The sequence below is a fragment of the Canis lupus genome, chromosome 4 (genome assembly GCF_003254725.2).
Source record: "Canis lupus dingo isolate Sandy chromosome 4, ASM325472v2, whole genome shotgun sequence".
NCBI lineage: Eukaryota > Metazoa > Chordata > Mammalia > Carnivora > Canidae > Canis > Canis lupus.
Genome location: NC_064246.1, coordinates 76,912,790 through 76,936,477, shown reverse-complemented (window position 1 = coordinate 76,936,477; position 23,688 = coordinate 76,912,790). Strand labels below are relative to the sequence as shown.

At 36.9% G+C, this 23,688-nt stretch overlaps 1 pseudogene; it reads right to left on the bottom strand.

Annotated features, from left to right (window-relative positions):
* Window positions 1–13,037: 13,037 nt before the first annotated feature.
* LOC112652698 (transmembrane protein 125-like) lies at window positions 13,038–15,974 on the bottom strand (annotated as a pseudogene).
* Window positions 15,975–23,688: the final 7,714 nt, after the last annotated feature.

Genomic DNA, 23,688 nt, shown 5'->3' with positions numbered 1-23,688 from the left:
AAGAATAAGTCATTTCTGGATATAATATTATAGCAAGTAGTTGGTTATATCATAACTACATAATTATCATACCTTGAGACCACTGATACTACATAAACTGATAAATTTCCTTGGCTAATCAAACAGGTTGGCATAAGTTAGACAACGATGAAATGGAGCAAGTGTCAAATGCAACTCTGTAGTATCACACACACACACACACACACACACACACACACACCATGCACACAGAAGCTATGCCATTAGACAGTATTTAAAAGGAACACATATCTAGGTAATAATTCATGACCTGCTATTCTGCAATCAACTCTGGTGAGAGCCTGATGATAAACCTAGCATTTTCATCACCCTAAAATTTAATTTTTTCTCTTTACCTCAATTTATCACCTCATATCTTACACTGAAAACAGCTCTTCTATTTTGTGTGATTCAAGAACTAATCTCCTGACCTCCTATTCCTGCCAATCAAATTAGTCTGAACTAATTAGCATGAAAACAAATGCGATCATCTAAGGAGATGTTTGTTTCCTGCCTTTATTGGGAAACAAAGACGTAGTGGTTGGATTACTTCAGTAAGTAGCAAAACAGGTAATTTCCCTTTTTAAAGCTACTTAAAAGCCAAAGGTGATTTCAATTATTCACCAAATATGTACATCGTATGTGTTAACCAGTGACTGTACAAAACGACAGAATAATAGCATTCCTCATTCAAACGCAGCTCTATTATATACGATGCAGAGATGTGCTCTTCACACTAAAGCAGACAATGAATACACATTGTGTGACACACAAAGCTTAAAAATAGAGATGTGTGGGTAGCCAAGTATCTGCTGTGACAAAGATCTGATCTACTAATTATCTGCAACACATTTTGGGTCCCATGGCTGCTACCCCAATCTTTTTACAATTCACCTGAGGGTGATTTTGGCAGGCTGTCAACAGGCAAACAGGGAAATAAGTTGGGAAACATTAATAAAGGTTGAGAACAACAGCTTTTCATGCTTTGAGCTCATCATTCAAGTATAACAAAAACTGTAAGATGAAGAATGGGGACAATGTGCTGAGAAGACAAGAAAGAGAGAAGCAAACATTTAAATGGCTGTAAAGTTACATTTGTGAACCTCTTGTCAAAACATGTTTGTTGTAGGTTTTTTTTTTTAAGTTGTCTTATACTTTTCCTTTTTTTTAGAAAAATCAACCAAGAGAGTTACACCCTCCATAACAGCGAAACACTTCTGTTCCTTAGTACAGCAAAATCTTTGTCCATTTTAACATAAAAAAATGACCACATACTATTAAGTCTCCAAAAAAGAGAGCAGAACTGTAATAGCTACATTCAGAAAAATAAAACCAAGGCATAACACGGAAATTAGCTTTTCTATGATTAAAAAAAAAAAACAGAATAGCTAATATTATTTATTTTCCTTCACTTACTAATGTGTATTTCTAAAATTTTTATAGGTCTTATATGCAAAATATGTGAGCATTGTGTTCAATATATTTAAACTACCTATTAACTGAATGAAACACCAACTTTAAGGAGTTATGAAAGTTAGGTATAAGTGGAAGTTATACTATGATTTCTCTAAGCTTAGGAAATTAATGGTGTGGTATTAAAATATACAATATACCAAAATGAGACTTTTATTCTCCATGATAAAAATGTAAATAATCTATTTAAACTTACTTATGGGAGTCATAAAATTAATTTAATTTAAATATACAAAGAATAACATAACAAACGTTTTAAACACTGTTATATATAGTTTAAATATCAGTTTATATAAAACATTAACTCGAAAAGCTTTCTTTATAGCCTGTCCCCAGTCTGGTTTCCTTCTCCAGCCCAATAATTAATCAGAATTCCTTCCTTCCTAGCTACTTCTAGCATTTTTACATACATGTGCTTCTATAAAAGGTAAACGATTACAAGTATCATTCTAAGACCTACTTATTTTTTGCATTCAACATTCTGTATTTGTGATTTTATATAGAGAGATATAGATACAGGTCATTTTTTAAAACGCTAAATAGCATCGTGTCATATAAACATAGTATATATTATTTATTTTTGTTGGTGCCTGCTTAAGTTCCTTTTTACTTGCTGTTTTAGACAATGTTTTTAGTGCAGATCCTTATACATGTCCCCTTGTGCAAATATACAAGAATATTATTAGGCCATGTACCCAGAAGAGCAATTACTGGGGAGACATCAAATTTTAAAATTAATAGGCACCTTAGAAATTATCTGACACCATTAACTCCTTTTGCCGAGGCACAATTAACAAACAGTGGCAAGACTAATAGTAGATTCCAAGTGGGGATCTAATTTCTGTGCTCTTGACATTGTGTCACTACTTTCTGTCCATTTTGGCCTTTTTATGTACCACACAGGTGCCTGTGCATTTATTCTCAATACAACCCATGAAAGTAGCCCCTTACAATCTAGTTCACATAATACTATAAAGTCACTGACTGCACATTTGCAGGTTGCAAGGACACAGGACCAGGAATGAGAAGACTTCAACTGTGCTATTCATGTTTGATACACTGTGGTCACCATGCACCTCACTTAACTTCCATTTCCCCCAATTCTTCTTAGACCTTTCTTTGGCTGGACAAACTTCATCTATATTATTCTGCTGCCACAAACCTATCTCAAAGCTGAGTATCTGGTCTGATGCTGTCATTTTCTAATACATTCTCCACTTCCCCTTCTGTACTATACACAGCAGTTAGAATTTATTTAAAAAATGTAAATTGGGGGCACCTGTGTGGTTAAGCTTCTGACTTCAGTTGGTTGAGCCTTCAGCTCAGGTCATGATCTCAGGGTCCTGGGATCAAGCCCCAAGTCAGGCTCAGGCTCTCTGCTCAGCAAGAAGCCTGCTTCTCCCTCTCCCTCTGTGATCGCTCTCTCTCTCTCTCTCTCTCTCTCTCTCTCTCTCTCTCTCTCAAATAAATAAATAAAATCTCTCAAAAATTATGTAAATTGAATCATGTCACCACCTACTTAAAGCCGTGACAGTCTCCTTATTGCTATTAGAATAAAATTCTAATTCCTTACCAAGGTCTATCTAGTCTCATCTGTGCCACTATCATCTTCATTGGCTATGCTCCTGGCACACTGGTCTTGCTTGTCCCAAGTACTTTTCTTTGCGTATCATCTTTCTTCTGCCCAGATTGCTCTTCCCACATTACTTCACATGGCTGATTCACTCCCCCTCTTCAGGTACAGTCTAAATATAACTTCTTGAAAGAGGCCTCCATTGTCCATCCAATCCAAAGTAAGCCTCTATTCCCTTACTCACCCCCAGTATCACCAATCATTCTCCTTTACAAACTGTATTATTTTGTGAGGGTTGCCATAACAAGATATCACCACCTGGGTGACTTACACAACAGAAATGTATTGTTTCACAATTCTGGATCCAAGACCCAAGGGTCAGCAGAGTTGATTCTTTCTGAGGGCTGTGAGGAAGAATCTGTTCTAGGTCTTTCTTTTCTAGTTTTTGGCAGTTTGTTAGCAATCTTTGGCATTCCTGGCTTATAGAAACATCACCCTGACACCTACCTTCATCTTCACATGGTGTTCTCCCTGTGTTCATGTCTATATCCAAATTTCCCCTTTTATGAAGACATCATCTTGTATTAGGGGCCCACACAATTCCAGCATAACCTCCTCTGAAGGTAATTACATCTGCAACAAACCTATTACCAAAAAAAAAAAAAAAAAAAAAAAAAAAAAAAGGTCATATCCTGAGGTCCTGGGAATTAAAACTTAAATATATGAATTTTGGGAGGGGACACAATTCAACTCATAAGATGCACTTTTCAAAATGTATAATTATGTGTGTTCATTCATTTGTTTAATGATCATTTCCTTTACCAGACTGTAGAGGGGCATATTTTTGTTTTCTTTCTTTTTTTTTTTCTACATATGTATACTCAGTGTCCTCAATAGGCTTGGCACCTGATGGATAGTCAATAAATATTTGTTGTTTTTCTACACATGTCATTACATGATTTATAAAGTCTATTACTGGTTTGAATTTTGTGATTTTTGTTTTCACTATGCCCAATTTTATCATCATAATTTTATCCAATGCCATCCCAGGGCAAAGTTTTAAAAATGTAAACCATATGTCAAAATAAAGCAAACATAAATCCTGTTTTGCTGCATAACTTCCTAAATAATTCAACCCAAAATATGTACACTTTCAGAAAGGAGATGGAGGTATCGCCATAGTTCACTTAGTAATTTTTCAACCAACTTTCAATTTACTTTCGCTCTGAGGAATGAGGTCTAAGAGCAATAATATAAAATGTAACCCCACTATATTTTATACTGGACAAGAGAAACTTCAGAAAACTCACCTCTACAGTTCAAAATATCACTGCCTTCTGCTGTACTGTCAGTTTGTCTTTTGTTCTTTTTATGTCCACCTCCCTCTACAACCAGAGCCCTGAATCCTATTATAGCCTACTTTCTGAATATACTTAATCATGCATTTATTCTCTTTTTCCTCAGCCTTCTCTTACAGTCCCTTTTTTACCAGTTCTATCTCCTATGCTGTCAAAAAAGCATGAGTCTCCCATTTTAAGAAGGCCTGTTTTAAATCCTCCAAATCTATTATTGGATCTGGTCCCTCAACTCAACCTTCTTGATATTTTCCTTCAGCCTCTTTAAATCAATCCCGTCACCTCTGCTAGAGGAATCTTCCAAAAATGCCATTTTCATTATGCCACTTCACTGATTTAAAACTATATTGGTGCCATATCACCTATTGGATCAAGTTTAAGATTCTAAGTCTCCATTAACTAGCCTTAGATTGCTCACCCTTTTTTAACTTCCACTGTAATTTCTCAAACTTATACCATCTGCTTTATTCTACCAACAGCCCTTGCCAATGTCAACTCTCTTACTTTATTTATGTTGCTTTTCTAAGTGAGAAAGACCTGCCTACATCTTCCTGAAAAATCCAGCTCTACCCAGTCATTAAGTTTCAGCTAAGGGAAATTTCTCTCATGGAATTGACTCTTCCAGTCCATACAATCTTCTCTGTCTGACATTCTATAGCAATTTTAGTTAGGAAGCAATAAGGGAAAAGATGTATTTTTAGTTATATGCGTGAACATTACACTTCTAGTTCATCTGTGCTTTCTGGCATTCTTCAAATCTCAGTAAATACATAACCATCCTCAGCACTGTCGTCCGTAATTAAGCCTGAGCTACATGGAATCTATTAAGGCAAGTCTTTAAGCAACACTGCGTTTATGTCACGTATACACTATTCTCTGTATATTTTTAATTGTTTTAGTTCTTCATATTATTATTTTAATGCCTAAGTTCTTCATATCAGTTTTCATGTACAAATTAGGTATAGTTGCAGACTTCACGTGGAATAAACTACTTCTATAATAAACCTAGAGAAGATCTATAGACTTACTAGTAAAAAGACTTTGCAAACATATGTCAGCAGAAATCACAAAAACTGTAAAGCTAGGGAAGGGCATGAAAAAAATATTGAATTTCTTGTCATAAATGAAGTTCTTTCTGATAGTTTATCCTTATTTTGTACCTAGCTACTCTATTTTTTAACCATATATAATGAGTAAAGGATTATTATGCTCCTGGCTCATGATTCTTTAACTTCAAACGTAATAGTGCAATACTGATGGAGGAAAAATGGGATGTATGAATATAAAATGATATTAATGGACTACAAAAGAGTGTTAATTTGGAATGCATTTCTTAAAAAATGACAAGAATGATCTCACCCATATAGAGAACACATTATCTATAACATACATAAAGTGAAAATATATTAAATACCTGTTTTAACAATATTAATTTTATGTAATCCTTTTTAGAAACTATAAAAAGTATAAAATTTTACATTTTGACTTATTGTTCAGAGTCTGTTTTCCATATCAGACTATAAACTCTCTGTAAGGAGTCACCATGCCTCTGTTGTTTATTATTGTATCCCACTCTCTAGACCCAGGCTGCCAATCCTATAGTCACCAGCTACACACAGTTTTCATAAACTTGAAATGTGGCTAGTCCAAAATGACTTGTGCTATAAGCCAAATACACACTGAATTTTGAAGCCTTCATAAAAAAATTACAGTAGCTCAATAATTTTCATGTTCAGATACAATATTTACATATATTGTATTAAACTTTACCCCCCAAAAATGAAATTTACCCATGTCTTTCTACATCTCTGAGTATGGAAACTACAAAATTTAAAATTGTACATGGGACTTGCATTATACTTCTATTGGACAGTGCTGGCCCAAACTGTGCATAATATATTGTACACTATCACAAAAGTCCTTCATATGCATAAGTGAACCCATTCCAAAATATGTTAAAATAGACGTTTCTGCCACAATTATTTATTGACAGTTTATAATGTCAGCTATTTAAAACCATATTTTTTACAAGTCTAGAAAGTTTCTTGGAGAAGTGATTTTCTCTTTTATGCTCAACAAAGCTGACCTTTTATTCCATATACAACATCATTTGCATTATTTATAGCATGCAGGATGAATAAATTTTAGTTTTCTCATAGGCTGTCAACACGACACATTAAAACATGCCAGTTCAAAAAAAATTAAATTTCCGATCTTGCACTCACACAAATGACAAATTTCATACTTTATTTAAAATTGGGTTACTATTTTCTCTGAATTGACTGGATGTTTTGACATTGTCAATCCTTTTGGTAATACACAGTATCATATTTACAAATATTTTGCCAATATGCTTTGAAATAGAAGTGTAGGGCAATACACCCCCAGCACGTGTGCTCAGTTCTGCTTTACAGATGCCTTGCTCATTGACACACAAGTTCTATTACCAAGAACCAGCCTATTCATTTAAGTTCGTACTTACAGGCAAGACTAAAGCTCTCTGGAGTTGAGTATTAAAATTTAATAGAGCTTGGGAATGTCCAGTCTAAATATGATTACATTAAGAATTACAGTCAGAACAGCTTTTGAGAGCACTGTATTACCATTTGTTCCTCCTCTATGGGCAGCATCCATGGTCTATGAAATTGAGATATTGATCTTAATGACACAAAATGGTTGTGGATCCAGATAGATACAAAAGCCAGATGAGCTCCCTAGCAACACAAGGAAATATAGAACTTTGAAGCAGCACTTCTCTCCAGAAAATTTTAGAACTGACCTGTGAAATTTAGCCCAACTCATTTATTTTACAAATGAACACACAGATGCCCTGAGAGATTGACTGCCCATCGCTCAGAGAGATATCAATGTGATCTTTATTTGATTCTCTTCCCTTTGCAGCACCTGACTCTGAATTTATTTCATAGACACATTCATATTTCATATTAACTAACTGAACTGGGTTTCAAACAAGCCATCAACATTTCTCAAACTTAGCAAATGAAAGAAATAATAAGACAGAGCAAAATTGCTTAAATTCAATGAGAATAGTGAAAAATATGATGGCAGCCATAGATATTAATGAACCATCTTTTTAGCATAGTAACTGCCAAACGTATAATTTTATTTTTTATACTTCAGAGTGTATATGCATTTTTCTTTCTATATTTGTGTACTATTTTTCCTAATTATAAATTAAAACAGCATGTAAAAGAGTTACCTTGAACCCTCATACCTTTGTCTTCTAAACTTCTAACCATTATTTCTATCAATTGTCATCTATGTCCCTTTTACATGATTATTAACACTCCAGAATTACCTCCTTTATAACTAGATTATGATTACAAACATTTTGAGAGCAGCAACTCTGCCTTATAAATTGTTATTGTTCTAATAGACTCTCATTAAAGAAAGGTCTAATACTTAGTAGAATGCATTTGGCATATTAGACAATCAATAGATGCAAGTTGATTGGCTGTTATGGGTTGTTTCCCTTCACTGACTTTGTGAGAGGAAGGTTAATATGTTCCAGATGCTGAAAGAAAGATGTGTGTTGAAGAAATTAGAAACTGGCAAAAACTCACTGTCAACTGTGTCATAGGGACCCCTGACTAAACACAGAACCAAGGGGCAAGCTAGACAGGTCTCCATGAGAGGATGTTAAAATGTCTACAAACTCTGTGGCCTTACATCTCTGCACTATTTTTCTGGATTACAGGTCATAGCACTTTATAGACAATGTCATATTTACCTTGATGGTGTTCTCTGATTGTTAAGAAGGGGCTAATGCTTTGCCCATTTCCCTCTATTGCCACAGGGAAAAATATAAGCAAAGTAAGTCTGAATCATTTATACAGTGTTGCACCATAAGGCATCGAAAGAGGCAGGTGCAGGTCTCAGATGGTTGTCTAAGTCCAAATTCCACGCTCTATCTGCTAGATAATCCTGCTTTCCCTCTCCCTCTCAATAGAATATTTCCCTAGATAGTTCCTGAAACATTTATAGCAGAAGCCTGCAGAGTGACTGTTATAGAAGTTTGTGGAAAACTTCCAGGCATCTAAAAATGTAGGAAACGGCCACATTTCACTTTGGGTATTCACATTTGAGAAGTGATGTGTTTTTTTTTCTCCCCCTCAAATATTCAAAAGTTTGATCTAAGGCAAAAGTTTTACTATTCCTCCCTAAACTAGAGGAATGAAAACACCCATGAATTTTCATCAGTTTGCTGTAGGCAGAAATTTGCCAGTTTGCAGGAAAATGGCTTAAAAATCGAAGCTGAGATGAAATACTTGAACTTCTTGTGTGAACCTATGAAAGTAATATTTTTCTTTATCAGCTGATATGAAGGTTTGCACAAACCCTACATTACTTCAGTATAAAAATGACTTTTTCTGTCTAAAATGTCACAAAACTGTTTGGATTCTTCAAAACACATCCATAAAAGGATTCTCGTCCCCTTAATTTTGGCATATGCCATCATTTCCCTTTTATTCTTTATCTATTACCATATTTAACAGAAATTCCCTATAACTAACTTCCTTTAACCTCCACTGTGAGATACAGTTGTGGGAAGAGTGGTAAATGGGATGAAACTAGAGAACTTTTTCTTTCTCCAGATGTCAAAAATCTGCAAAGGCCAGAAACTTGCCTCCTACCTTCTGAGGAATCATGATTATACTGAACACTGTAGAGTCTTCTGACCGAGTTCTACACTGAAACATACACATTGAATTTGCCTTTCTCCAAATTATCAACTGCTTTGTGACAACAACACGATGATCATTTAGGCTGTTCGGATGGGAGCTGTAATCATCATAGGCTAAGCTGCTCATGTAGTGGTGTGCTTCTCCCACACATGGTATTAGAAGGATCCATTTGATGACACCTCGCTCTCCTTATTTCTTTGTCACACCAGCTCATGAGTTTTACCCCCTACAGTCTGCATCTAATCAAACCCATTTCTCAAAGATACTTTTTATTTCAGATCAATAAATATTTCTGGAGGCATCAGTCGCCTGAAAGCTTCTGTATTATTAGATGCCATAAAATATTTATGCTGATCATAACATTAGTAATGTAAATATGAATTTATAAATTCATCCAATCACAAGCATCTGTTTAATTCAAGAAGTTGGTTAGCACTGTAAAAATGTGTGATTCCTGATCAATAGACTATGGGTGAATTATGTGATAAGACTTTCACTAATATTCTCTTTCTGCAAACCATTTTGTGAGCTTCCTTAATTACCAGAATTCAAAGCCAAAGAAAAGACTACACAAAGCAGAAGTATCAGATATTGGAAGCAAGTGGAGGTCTTGACTTTCGTTATTTTTGCCTCCTCCATATTCCTACTTCACTTTCTAATATAGATCCTCTCTGAGAAGTAGTCTATTGTCAGAAGGGCGCATGTTTTGAGATGCTTTTCTAGTAATTGTGAGCAAACTGTACATATTCTCACTGTCTTGTTGACTGATTCTTCCTGACTTACATTAAGTGAGAAAGAATTGAAAGGCTGCTCAATGGAGTAAGAGCACAAGTTATCCTTAGTGAACAAATGAAAGCTACTTGGTATACACAAGCAGCAAGAAATACTCAGGGCCTTCTTAGTGTTACAAAACAATCTAGATTTAGGATACAGTTTAATTAAATGCCACAGGCTGTCTCGTGTTTTCACTCAACGGTGATGCATGCTATAGGTTCTCTTAAAAGGAGATGTTAGGACAGAATTAAAACAGGTTGAGAGATTTATTAGGCACAATGCCTATGAGAGAAGATTGGGAGGGAACTAAGAAGGTCTTGGAGAGACCTCACCAAAGACGTTTATTTGTTTGACTCTGGAGAAGGAGAGGAGTGAAGGTTGATTGGAAGAAGGCAGTTCTAAGAGAGTTTGGCAAGGTTAATGGTCAACAGGAAAGATGAAGCTAAAGCAGACCATCAGAGGAGTTCCCCATCTCCCAGGAATGCCCTACCCTGTTGGTGAACTCACCACAAACTGGGAAAAGTGACTGGGAAGGGCAGTTTTGATGCCATAGCGGTAATGGATTTCTAAATGCAGCAGCTGGAGACACTGCTCAGTTATGCTCCCCTCCCAGACTGGGGAGTGGCTTAACCATGGTCCCCATGGTCCCCTCTTCCTGAGAAGATCAGAAGAGGTAGTTTTGATACACTTGATCTCAAGACCACAAATGATACTCAAACTATCCCTCTTCTACTTTCCATTCAGAATCCCCTCACACTCAGTGATCTCCTCAGCCAAGTTGCTGGTAGTGTATCTTGTTGTGAGCCAAACCTTCAGTCCTGGGATGTCTGTTTGCTTGGCAATCATACGCTCCTCAGGTGGGGCTGCTGTATATATCCATTCATAGCTATGGTGGGGCACATGGGTACTAGGAGGGTCCCTTTGTAAATTATCTGGGGTCTTCACATATCCTTTCCCACAGCTATTGTACAAAAAGTAGCCCCATGTCCTCTTGCAGTAAGGGCCAAGTGCTTCTGGCAGTATGATGACTTCTCTTCTACTCTTAGGTCTTGGGTACAAGCGGTTCAAAGTGCTCAGGGAGCTGGTGTAATATAGTTTGCTTGTGAAATAATTGACTCCTTTGTTTTTTAAGGTCAACAGGAGTATGGAGGAATAAAATCCCTAGCTGGCTATTGAAAGTGATGGTAAGTACAGATGCACCTACTTTTACTCATGGTTCAGAGATCTATATATTCTTCCCCTCAGGGACACAGTCTTATATAGATGTTGCTTATTTAATGCATACACCACATCCTGAGGATGGCTCCCATAATTCCAGAGTATTGCTCTAGGCTGGCTCTTCAGTTGAATTTTTAGAACCTATTTCAGGGTTCTGTGAAGCTGGTTGATTCTAGGTGATGCACAGTATTACATAACCAGTGGATCCCATAGCCTATTATTTACTTCTTTCATTGTAAGTCGCATCCACTGGATGTTCTCATGTGAAAATTGCCTCAAATGTGGGAAATGAGCCAGAGACTGTTATTATTTATTGGAGCAATCATCCTCCACTTCCATCCCTGCGCTTGCATTGCTATTGTTGTTACAACTACTGACCAGCACTCTTGCTCCCAGAGACACATGTTCTCTTAGTCATATTCACATCTACCCCTAGGTCAAGCTCATTTGCCTGGCCCTTTGACCTTGCCAATCTTTAGGGTAATTGTGGCCTCCTGGCATCTGACTCTGCTGCTTGGCTTCTGAAGACTGTATCTGTTTCTTGTACTATCATCCCTGACCTACACGAGGAGGCCACCACTGAAATTCTGATGCTGGTATCTCACTAGCATCACTAGCACATTGATGATGGCCTTGGGGAAAATGTGACCTCTGGGTCATCCTGCAGAACAGAATTGTCTACTGGATCTTCTGGCATTACATAAATCATGGACTCTAGCATGGCTTCTTTGTTCCTTCCTTTAACACTTGATATGGCAACCCAGGCATTTCTGCTTCCTTTAGTGCTGGCCATCACTTCTCTATGGCATCCAAGAGTCACCAGAGCAGCAAGTTTGCTCCATCTCCTAGAGTCTTTGCTAGGATATACTTTGTCCCAAGAAAATCAACTGCCCCACATCAACAGTACTTGCTTACTTACAACAGTACTTGCTTAGGATTACATTCTGGCCTCTTTGATGAAGCACATTCAAAGTCCCATCACAAAGGTATTCTTCTGACTTAAACCAGCATATAATATCTAATTATTTGAACTCATTCAATGTATAAAGTCTACTTCCTTCTTTATCAGGCCCAATATGGCTATTCTAGGACTTATCAGCCTATGGCCAAAAGTGAAGAAAAGGGCAACTCCTGAGGGAATCACCTGTTTCCTTGGGAGGAGATTTTTTCTGTTTATTTTGTTTCAGCAGCCACCATTTTTATTGCACATCTGCCATGTGCCCAGTCCTTCCATACTAGATGTCATTGCATCCTTACCAATCAATTACCATGACCATGACCTTCAAGAAACTGAGGCTCAGAAAGCTTAAATCACTTGCCCAAGCTCCCCAGCTGGTAATTAATAGAGGGGAATCCAAATCCAGAACTGTCACACTCCAGAGCCCATGTTCTTTCCACTTTGCAACCAGTTATTCTCCTCAATGAAGGGTCTCTGTGGTGGCCATGAATCATTCTTGTGGAGATCCCTAACAGGTGTCATAGGGTGAGTTTAGACTCAAAGAATTATGGCAATAGGGGTCAAGAATCTTCAGAGATCCTAGACACTTCTTGGCCTAGAGACCCCAGATATAGACAGGAAGATTCTGATAGTTCTGTGAGCAAAAAAACAAAGTTGCAAGGAAACATACATTTACCTCCCCATGGTGTGATTATGTGGGTTCACACAGGCTCTTAGTCACATATCACTCAATCCCACAGAAGGGCTATATTGTTCTGGGAATGTGTACACACTCACATATATTCACTATTCCCTTCTTGCTTGTGCATGAGCATACATGCACACACATTCACACACAAACACACACACACACATACACATTCATGCCCTGGCACAGATATGCGAACACTGAGGCAGGTGGTAGGAAAGAGGCTCTTGCTGTATCAGATGAGGATGATGATGCTAGATGTGGTCTCATGACACTAACGAGCAGACAACCATCTTGAGATGCTGAAGACTCTGCCATTGCCAACACGGTCACTGTGGGTGGAGGGAGTGGCCACACAGATGCGAAGGCAGTGTCCAGTCACACTCACATGATACAGCAGCAAACCCAGCAGCAAGAACAAAGGCAGAGCAAGCTAGGCCCATGAACAGCAAGGCAGCCAATGGCTGAGCAGGGGCAGTGACCAGGCCAGCCAGCATTAGGCCAGTGACCAGCAGCAGCAGCACAGGGCCACTGAGCAGCACCCTGAGGACACTGACAGCTCCACAACTGCATATTAGGGAAACATAGTGGGGCTGGTATGTGTAATTCATGTCCTGAGTGGTTGAGCTTATCATTTGCTTAACCAGAACCAGCAGGGGAAGCAGGCAGAAGTAGGGCCTTCCACCAGCCACCATTTAATCAAGCAGCTGCTGGTGGAGGACAGCAGTGCTGTGCCACTATGCCACAGCCCACTACAAGTCCTGCAGCAGAAATGATAGGTCTTTGTCAGGAAAGGTAGTCTATCTCTGAACCCCATAATGCTCATAGGCAAATGTAGATACATCCTCAGAGTCCTGTGCCAAGATATTTCCATCTCATGTTTTAGGGCCCCCAATTTTTCCAACCAGCACCTTGGCCTTGGTATAACAAAGCAGACCATTGAGTGATCATTCAACTATCTCTGGAATTTTGCAGATCCTCAGCCCACTGCACAGCTCTGTCTGTGCTTTCACTACGAGAGATGAGCTCTTCATAAGATACAAAAGCTTGTGGACAGCCTTCATTCAGTCCCTTATTATCCCTCTGGAGGGTATCAATATAACTTGGAAGTAACCAGCCAATTCCACTATCTTTGTAGGCACTGTTAACCCAAAACTTTCAAATGTCTGAATCCTTAAATTTTGCCACAGCATTGACCTCCACCTTGACATTTTCCTGTCACCACTAATGAAATTCACCATCACTGTAACCTTGAGCAATTCTAATACTGATTGTACAAAGAATTAGTGTTGCTCCATCTGCCAAACAGGACAACATCCTCTTCCCCACCAGGCAATGAGTAAGCCAGTCCAAAGTCCCTGTCTTATTGCTTGTTTTGTTGGATAACTCCCAATATCACTTGTGTTATTTGGATACTCTGAGAAGCACATGATACCAAGATAGAATTAGCTATGCAAAGATTTATTAAGGAAAACATCTGTGAGGGAAACTTGAAAAGAAGTCCTTATGAGGGAAGAGAAAAAACAGAAAAGCTGGGTACAAGGGTAGTAGACAGCATGAGGGTTTTAAGAAAGTTTGACAAAATTGTTGGCACAACCTGAACCCATCAGAGGAGTCCTGGGTCTCCAATATTGGGCCTGCCTTAGTAACCTTCAGTCTCTATAGCACATTTCTGACTCATGAGGCAAATATGCTTTCTTTGATTGTTAAGTAAGTTACTGGGCTAAAGTGTTTAGTTTCATTGAAACTTAAAAGTAAGCAAAAAAATATAGAGACTTTATATGTATCTTAAATTTATAGCTCCCTTCATTTTGCTATGCATATGTCATTGCCACAATTGCTATATTCTCTTGTTCTATAATTTTAGTCTTTGAAGTCCTCAGAGGTAAGACATTATATAAATGATCTATAATTAAATTATCACCCACAAATTGTTTTGTTGAAAATACTAGATGAATCAATGTGGGGTGGGGATTGTAAGTGATTTTTTAAAAATAATCTGTTTTCAGCTATAAGTTAAACATGATTAAAACACAAAAATTTTGTGGCCAAATAATTAATCACTCTTCCTATGGTAGTACATCAATGCAGATATCATTTGGGTTTTTAATTTTTTTAAGTAATCTCTACATACAAGGTGGGGCTTGAACTCACAACCCCAAGATCAAGAGTCACATACTCTACTGACTGAGACAGCCAGGCATCCCTCCTTTCTTTTAATATAATGACTAAATAGTTCCATATATTACTCAGTACTCATCAAGATAAGTGTGCTCTCAAGTTAGAGGCTGGGAAGATGGCAGAGTAAAAGAAACCTAAGCTCACTTCATCCCATGGCTTCAACTAGATAACACTCACATCAGCATAAATAACCCAGAAAATGACCCAAAGATTGGCAGAACAAACTCCACAACTAAAGATAGAGAAGAGGCCATATACAAGAGGGTAGGAAGAGAGTTTACTCCTCACAGGAGGGGGAGTAGATGGTCTATGGCTATCCGTGGAGTGCAGAGATGGGAGAGGGCCACAGGTGTGGAAAAAGGCAAGAAACATACTATCACACAGAGGGACTTAAAGCCTGGAATTTTATAAATCAGTGGGCTCTGTTTTAGGAAAAGGCAGAGAGCAATAGGAAGCCAAGTCCCACCCTTAAAGAGATAGCGCAAAAAAACAGCCCTAGGAGATAGAGTGTAGAAACAGCAGTTTGAAAAACACCTGCAGCATAAGGGAGGGAGAGCAGTTTATTCATTCCAAAGAATGTCCTAGAGAGAGACTTCTCCAGAAGCAAAGGAGCTGGCAGGTGCTATCTCCCTCCCCTTTCCCCCCAGCACAAACGCATAGCCACCTGAGAGAAGCAGCACAGTTCCAATGCTTCCAACTAACTTGCTTACACCAAGCCCTGCCCCACTGCACTTGGGTGGATCTGCCCTTTGCAGTTATGAATGCCTCAGTTCCAGCTGAGTCCCCTCACCCAGAAGACTGGCCCAAAGCTTGCCAACACTGCATTTCCCCACCTGTGTGTTTTGCAGGGCCTCAGTCCTACCAGCAGTGGTGGTGGTCCCTGCAGGAAGAGGAGGTCTACCTTGTTAAAATTGCACACCCTGCCTACACAACGCAGATGCCAGAAATGGCTTTGGCACATCTCATTTCACAAGCAGACCTACTCATACCTTGTTAAAACTGCAAGACCCACACTGGCAAGGGACCACATTGCCCATGATAGGTAAAGAGACCTTCTACAGATGACTGAACTAATGGAAAAAGTGGACATGACAAAACAGCAGGGTTCATCCAAGACACATAGGAGACACCCCCTGAAATTCCACATTCTGGGGAACAGGGAATCCTATAATTCACGGCACTACAGGACTTATCTTTCATAAGACCATTACTTTCAAGAGCAGGATATATCACTGACTTTCCTGACACAAAGAGGCATGCACAGAGACTTAAACAAAATGAGATGGCATAGTAATTTGTCTCAAATGAAACAATAGGGTAAGGCCACAGCCAGAGATCTAAGTGAAACAGGTATAAGTAACATGCCTGATAGAGAATTTAAAGTAGGAATCATGAAGATACTCATCGGACTTGAAAAAAAGAGTGGAGGACATTAATAAAACCCATAACATAACAAAGCAATAAAAAAGAGCCAATCAGAGATGAAAAATACAATAAATGGAGGTAAAAATATGCTAGATGGAATAAACAGCAGGCTAAAGGAAGTAGAGGAATAAATCAGTGACCTCGAAGACAGTAATGGAAAGGAATCAGGCTGAGCAGGTGAGAAAAAAATATTATATAAAAGGAGACTAGACTTAAGGAAGTCAGCAACTCCATCAATTATAATGACATTTGCATTATAAGGATCCAAGAAGGAGAAGAGAGAGAAAAGGAGGCAGAAAATTCATTTGAGTAATAGCTGAAAACCTCCCTAATCTGGGAAAGAAAACATATCCAGATCCAGGAGGCACAAAGATCCCCCAACAAAATCAACCCAAGGAGGTCCACACTAAGACACAAGGTATGTAAAATGGCAAAGAGTAGTGATAAAAAGATAACTTTAAACAATTTTTAAAGTGGTTATATGTTAACTATACTGGAATAAAGAAAAGAAAAGAAGAAAACAGAAAAGAAAAGAAAAAGAAAAGAAAAGAAAAGAAAAGAAAAGAAAAGAAAAGAAAAGAAAGGAAAGGAAAGAAAAGGAAAGAAAAGAAAAGAAAAGGAAAGAAAAGAAAAGAAAAGAAAACAAAGAAAAGAAAAGGAAAGAAAAGAAAAGAAAAGAAAAGAGAAAACGCTCCAGCTAACTTGCACACCCTGCCTACACAGGCAAGAAAAGAAAAAAGAAAAGAAAAGGAAAGAAAAGAAAAGGAAAGAAAAGAAAAGAAAACAAAGAAAAGAAAAGAAAAGAAAAGAAAAGAAAAGAAAAGAAAAGAAAAGAAAAGAAAAGAAAAAAAAGAAAAGAAAAGAAGACAGTTATATACAATGGAGAGCCTATAAAGGTATCAGTAGGTTTTTCAGCAGAAACTTTGCAGGCCAGAAAGAAGTGGCACGATACATTCAAAGTGATGAATGGGAAAATCCTGCAGCCAAGAATACTCTATCAGTCAGAATAGAAGAAGAGATAAAGGGTTTCTCGGACTAAAACTAAATGGGTTCATGACCACTCAACCAGCCCTACAAGAAATGTTAAAGCGAACCCAAAGAAAAGATCCTAAATAAGAGTATGAAAAGTAGGAAATACAAAAGCAGCAAGTATATATGTAAAAATCAGTCAAGGGTTCACAAAATAAGAGGATGTAAAATATGACACCATTTACCTAAGACATGGAGGGGAGAGGAGAAAAGAATTGGTTCAAACTTAAGTGATTATCAACTTAGTACAGACTGCTAAGTGCAGAAGAGGTTATACACAAACTTAGTGGTAACCATAAATCAAAACCCAGTAATAGATATGCAAAGAATAAAGAGAAAGGAATCCAAGTATATCACAAAAGAAAGCTAGTGACAAATGAAAGAGGGCAAGAAAAGGATCAGACAAAAACAACAGAAACAGCCACAAGATGAGCTATAAAATGGCAATAAAAACATATATATCAATACCTACTTTGGATGTAAATGGACTAAATGCTCCAATCAAAAAGACATAAGATGACAGCATGAATTTAAAACAAACAAACAAACAGGGACGCCTGGGTGGCTCAGCAGTTTAGCATCTGCCTTTGGCCCGGGGCATGATCCTGGGGTTCTGGGATCAAGTTCCACATCAGGCTCCCTGCATGGAGCCTGCTTCTCCCTCTGTCTGTGTCTCTGCCTCTCTCATTCTCTCTCTCTCTCTCTCTCTCTCTCTCTCTGTGTCTCTCATAAATAAATAAATAAAATAATAAATAACAAATAAATAAACCAAACAAACCAAAACAAGACCTATCCTTTTGCTGCCCATAAGAAACTCATTTCAGACATAAAAACACATGCAGAGCAAAAGTGAGGGAATAGAGAAACATTTATCATGCAAATGGATGTCATTAAAGTGATACTTATAAGTATCAAAATTGGACAAAATTGACTTTAAAATGAAGACTGTGGGATGCCTGGGTGGCTCAGTGGTTGGGTGCCTGCCTTTGGCTCAAGGCATAATCCTGGGATCTGGGATCGAGTCCCACATCAGGCTCCCTGTATGGAGCCTGCTTCTCCCTCTGCCTGTGTCTCTCATGAATAAACAAATAAAATCTTTTAAAAAAATGAAGACTGTAACAAGAGACAAAGAAGGATATGCTATATTAATAAAGGGGATAATCCAACAAGAAGATATAACAATTATAAATATCAAAGATAAAATAAAAATTTGAGGTAGGCCTGTATTGCTATACGGTTTCCTTTTAGAATCTCTTTCACTGCATCCCAAAGATTTTGGACTATTGTGTTTCATTTTCATTTATCTTCATGTAATTTTTTTATTTCTTGAGTTTCTTGGTTGACCCATTCATTGTTTATTAGCATGTTATTTAACCTCCATATTTTTGTGCTCTTTCCAGATTTTTTCCTGTGGTTGATTTCTAGTTTCATAGTGTGGTCAGAAAAGCTGCATGGGATGACTTCAATCTTTTTGAGTTTGTTGGAACTTATTTTGTGGCTGACTATGTGATCTATTCTGGAGAATACTCTGTGTATACTTGAACGTGTATTCTGCTGTTTTAGGATAGAATGTTCTGAATATATCTGTTAAATCCATCTGGCCCAGTGTGTTATTCAAAGCCACTGTTTTCTCATTGATTTTGATTTTCTGTTTAGACTATCTGCCCATTGATGTGAGTGGTGTGTTCAAGTTCCCTACTGTTATTGCATTACTATTGAGTTCCTGAAACTATCGGTTTCTTGATTAACTGTCTTATGTTTTTAGGTGCTCTTGTGTTGGGTGCATAAATAATTAAAATTATTTTATCTTCTTGTTGGATCATCCCCCAGATACCATTTCTATAGACTTACTGCAAGCTTCAATCATTCCATCAACTTTTCTGTACTTTTTTTTCCTATTGTCATATTCATCTCTGCATAGAGGCTTGGAACAGGTGACTTTACCTGCATTTGCATCTTAAATGGAATTTCATTTGGTTGTGTTAGTTTCTGTCAAAGTGCCATGCTCACATGATTCAGCACTAAACACCTAGAGACCAAAATGTGTCTCAACACTCAAAATTATCTCAGTTATTACTTTTGCAAGATTATCATTTCATATTTGTTTTCTTTTGTTACTCTTACTATATCAAATATTTCCACTTTTACTTGGATTTCTACATTATATGCACAATATATGTAACATCCTAGTCACATTATACCTAAGATATGTCCTTAATGATACAAATGTTTCTGGCGGGTGACTCAAAGAGGATAAGAACTTGTATAACCAAAATCAGTTTTCTCCTGAGTGAAATTCACATGTCTGTCTTTTCAAATGATTTCGGAGAAGATAATAAACCTTGTCAATACACTACCATTGATTCCACTTGTCTGGTAACATTTTATAAGAATGGCCCAACTCTAAAGAAATGATCAAATCAACCATGAAAAACTCCACACAGACATTAACATTGGCATTAGTATAGCAGAAAATGACGTAGTCTGCTCTTTTTCAGTCAGAGAGACATGACCTTAAATAAGACACATTTTCAGTAAGTACCATGATTAGTTAATTTCCTTTCAATTCCTTAAGAAGAGAAGGGATTTATTACAAATGGAATTCCCATTATGAGTCATGTACTTTACCAATTCTCAATGCAAACTTCGCAGATTGAAATACGTATATATGAGTCACATGTACTCCCTTTATTGGTTGCAGTATATCTGCTTGTGCTCCTGTTATAGGAACATGAGTGGGATCATGGATGGAACTCAACAACCCCTTTTTTAGACTTTTAGTTTTAGGTCTGAGGTAGAAGCCACTCTGAAAAAAAAAAAAAAGATTCCATCTCTCATCTTCATAGGGTCCTACCTAGTTCATGCTTAACCTTTAAGGGAAAAAGCAATTACAGTCAAGGGAACATACTCACATCCCTTAGGAGTTTACATATTAAGGAAGACAGAGGAGGCTCACCCAAAAAGGAGTCTGAGCAGCAGCAGCAGAACCAAGTAATAATCAAAGAATGTAAATGAGTCTCTATGTCTTTCCATTTATTCTCATTTTTAAAAACTACTTAAGCCTACATGCCACAATGGTGACATTATCGTGTTTCTGAAAATTCCATTTTCCATCTCAATATAGGCAGCCCAAGGTTGAAAACCTTGGGAGAAAGTCTTATATATCACCTTAATGAGTAACAGCCTTTAAAAAATATTCCCTTACTGTGTAAAGATCCTTAATTCATTGTAGGAGAATATCTCACTAGCTAAAATTCTTTGTAAAATACTATGAACATGCATTTATCTGATAAAAAGGATTCACAGCTTTCATTAAATCCTTGTCAGAACTATAAAAACAACCACATTAAATAAATTAAGTATTATCCTTGTACTTTCTTTGTGTTTGCTCCCCATCCCCACCTTGTTTCCTGTCATATTTTACTTTGTAAAATTTACTGTTGTAGAATTTCTGCAGCACTGTGGAAGTATTTGCTTTTGAATTTCTTGACCTGAAAGTCTAGTACAACTTTTACTTTTCCTCAAATCCACATCTTTGCTTTACAAAGATTCTTTCACCTCTGCTTCACTGAGAAGATGTCATATGAGGTGATCATTCCAATTTAAAAGTGCTTTTTCCCTAAAAAAAGATAATTTCCTGTTTCTCAGATGACAAGTTCCTCATGTTCTCCAATATTTATTTACCCATTCAGAACATCCATCACATTTCTTCATGTTCCTGAGGATGCCAGCTATCACACTTAACTACATTCCCTCCAGTCTCATCAATTCTACCTATATCTTAATGTAACTTGTTACTTTCTTGTGAAATTCATCCTTTCCTTTCTCCTATACCAATACATACTTCAGAATTTACACCAATCAAAAGACCAAATAGAATGAGTCTAACTCTTTCAACAGCGAAGAAGGCGTAATTAAGTCTCATGTTAGCATAATATGTTACACTATACCGCAATAGGGATCAGAGAAGTATAATTAAAGTAGCAGTGCTGCTCAGTTATTCACTTAAAAATTAGCAAAAACTTTTTAAAATATGTTTATACCAGTGGAGGTGTGGGTAAGTGCAGATTGGTACTTAATCTGTTGGTGACACCATACTTAAAAATAAACTAAAAATGGATAAAAGACCTGAATGTGAGACCTGAAGCCTGAAAAATCTGAGAAGAGAACACAGGCAATAATTTCTCTGACATCAGCCATACAACATTTTTCTAGATATGTCTCTCCCAAGGCAAGAGAAACAAAAAGTAAAAATTAACTAACTGATGGGACTACATCAAACTATGATTTTTGCACAGTGAAGGAAAACATCAACAAAATTAAAAGGCAACCTACTAAATGGGAGAAGATATTTGCAAATTACATATCAAATAAGGGGTTAATATCCAAAATATGTAAAAAAATAAATAAATAAACCCTCTACAACTCAACACAAAAAAAGGAAAAAAAATCTATTAAAAAGTGGGCAAATGAACTAAATAGACATTTTTTCAAAGAAGACATACAAAAGGCCAACAGACACATGAAAGGATGCTCAACATCACTCATCTCAGGGAAATGCAAATCAAAAATCACAATGAGATATCATCTGACACCTGTCAGAATGGTTAAAATAAAAAAGACAAGAAATAACAAGTGTTAGCAAGAATGTGGAGAAAAATAAACCCTCATATACTGTTGTTGGCACAGCCACTGTGAAAACAAAATAGAGGTTTCTCAAAAAATTAAAAATAGAAATACCACACAATCCAATAATTCCACTACCGGGTATTTACCTGAAGCAAATGAAAACACTAATTTGAAAAGATATATGCACACCTTTGTTTAGTGCAGTATTAGTTAAGATAGCCAAGATATGGAAGCAACTTAGATGTCTATCAATAGACAAAGAGATAAGGATGATGTGGTGTACACACACACGCTCACTCACTCACACAGAGGAATATTATGCATCCATAAAAAAGATGTGATCTCACCATTTGCAACAACATAGATGGACCTAGAGGATATTATGCTAAGTGAAGTAAGTTAGACTGAAAAACACAAATACTATATGACTTCACTCATATATGGAATCTAAAAAACAAAACAAATGAATATACAAATGAAAAGCAGAATCAGAGCTGTAAATATGGAAACAAAGTATTAACTATCAGAGGGGAGAGGAATGGGGGAGATGGGCAATATGGGTGAAGGGGAGTCGGAAATACAGGCTTTTAGTTATGGAATGAGTAAGTACAGATTAAAAGGCACAGCATAGGCAATAGAGTCAATGATACTATAATAGTATTATAGGGTAGCAGATGGTAGCTATACTTGTGGTGAGCACAGCTTACCTACGAGTTGAACCACTACGTTGTACACCTGAAATTAATGTAACATTGTCAACTATACTCAAAACAAATTTTTCAAAGAAATCTGCTGGTGACAATGCAAATTAGTAGTCTTTCCGGGGAAACAAAATGGCCATATGCTGAATGTGCCTTTTCAGGATATAAGTCTTTATTTCAAAATGTCACTTTTTCAGATTCATCTTGTAGAAAAACATATTAGACAAGTGCGAAAAGATGAATGCATGAAGATGTTTAATTTAGCACTAATTTTAAAAGCAAAATTAGTAAGCAATCTAAATGATAAGGAGTAGGGAGTAAATAAAATAACTTTGATACAAGCATACGAGAAAATATCATGAAATTTTAAAGTTATATTTTAAAATGCATTTACTTGACCTACAAAATGCTTAAAATATATTATTTTAAAACATGGGTTATAAAACACTCTGCATAGCACCTGTGTTTTAAGACTGTATCTCTAATGCAAATCTGGAAATCCGTAAGCCAAAATATTAACTTTTCTTTTTATTCTAGATGGTAGAACTCTGACTTATTTTCTCTTGCATTGTATCATTCTATAATTTCTAAATCTTCTAAGAAAAAAAGCTAGGTTTGTATTTATGACAGGAAAAAAATCAGAAAAAAATAAGTGCTATTTTAAAATAAATTCCAAAAAGAGGACTGAAAATCTACAATAAAAAAAAATTGACCAAAAAAAAAAAAAGAGAAAGATTTTGAAAAATTCATAATTGAAAAAGATTTTAAATAGAAGGTCATCTTGTTATATAATTTGTAAAATCTACAGCTAGTGATAGAAGAACATTAAGGCAAACCTTCCGGTTCTAAAGCTACTGTTTTTGCAGGTCTATGTAAACTAAAATGTTTCTGTTCAAAGTGGCGCCAGTATAAGGAAAGCAATGGTTTATTTTTTCTTTGTTTGTTTCAAGTTGTTATTTA